Raw genomic sequence first — 1332 nt, forward strand, 5'->3', positions numbered from 1 at the left:
TGAAGTGAGCTGAGGGGGGCTGCACACCGAGGGGGCACCACCTCAGCAGGTTCTGGAGAAACTGGGGGGAAGCGGAGCTTTCCCGGGGAGCAAGGGGGGCTGGGACAGGACGACAATGTCCTCCTTTCTTTCTAAACATGAGAAGTTTGAGCTAGAAGCAGCAGCTGGATCTGGTTCACCACAGGAATCGGACACCCTGGAGAGAGCGGGGACTGGGAAATGTGTCCTGAGAAACAAGCGAGCCGGAGCCTGCGAAGGACTGCCTGCCTGTGGCGGCTGGTGTTTAACAAACAGGCCGCTGTCGGGGAGACCGCATCTGAGAGGACGATCCTGGGCAGGGGCAGAGCTCGGCCCTGGAGTTCAAGTCCTGGCCTCGAAGCCCAGCTCTGCCTCCAGGTGAGACGTGGGGAGGGTGTCCCAGCAGCCTCTGCCCACCAACAAGAAGCCAGACCTGACTTCTGAGGCCTGGGGCAGCCCTGAGCCCCCACGTGCCCATGAGCCCCAGCCCAGGACAATGACCAACTCTGTCCACCGCCAGAGCCCGGCCAGGCCCTGTTTCCCGTCCCCAGTCTGCTTTGGGGAGCCACCCCCCTCCCCTCCGCCTCATTCCCAGCCCATCGGCCTGGGTGGAGCTGACCCCACCTGCAGCTCCAGAGGTGGGCATGTGACTCCCCCTGGCCGATCAGAGCACAGCCCAGCTCCCTCTCTCCAGCCCACAGCCTGTGATGGGTCAGAGATTGGCCAATGGTCCAAGCCAGGCAAGTGAGCATCGAACTGGTCCCAGGACGTTTACTGAGAATCACCTCAACAGAAGAGCTTTGGGACCTACGCCTGGAGCTGCTCCTGGGCACGTCGGCCACATGAGGGAAGAGCCTGCCTGAAAAGGGAGCCAACTCGGAAGAAAGCAGGGCCGGGCGACGGAGAGATTCCTGGGGCCTGGGTCCAGCCGTGATAAGCAAATAGGTAAATGTCTTTGGACGCTTATCTCCCCCTCCCCGTCCCAGACTACACCCTGAACTGGCACAGCACCTGGGAGGACTGATGGACAAAGCCGGACCGCCTCTCCCCACCTGCTCCGAGCCTCGCAGTGTGTGCGCCCCATTCCTGCTCCTACCCCACATCCTGGCCCACGGCCAAGAAGGAACCACGCCTGAGAGACGGAAATCAGCATCACAGCTCCCGCGTGCCAGGAAGAGGAGCAGCAGCAGCAGAAGCCGACGTGGAGCTTCATATGTCTGGGCCTGCACCTGGCCGCCGAGGGAGGCCAGCCTGGGCCCAGGACACGGGGCATGGCTCAGCGTGGGCCTCGACACTCTGGCGGAGGGGTTACAG

General features: G+C 62.9%; 1 protein-coding gene across 1 annotated transcript in view; it reads right to left on the reverse strand.

Annotated features, from left to right (window-relative positions):
• Positions 1–1332, reverse strand: part of LOC102263933 (interleukin-4 receptor subunit alpha-like) — a 41003-nt gene that overhangs the window by 10640 nt on the left and 29031 nt on the right. The gene's annotated exons all lie outside the window — the stretch shown is intronic.

The sequence above is a fragment of the Myotis brandtii genome, unplaced genomic scaffold (genome assembly GCF_000412655.1).
Source record: "Myotis brandtii unplaced genomic scaffold, ASM41265v1 scaffold317, whole genome shotgun sequence".
Taxonomy (NCBI): domain Eukaryota; kingdom Metazoa; phylum Chordata; class Mammalia; order Chiroptera; family Vespertilionidae; genus Myotis; species Myotis brandtii.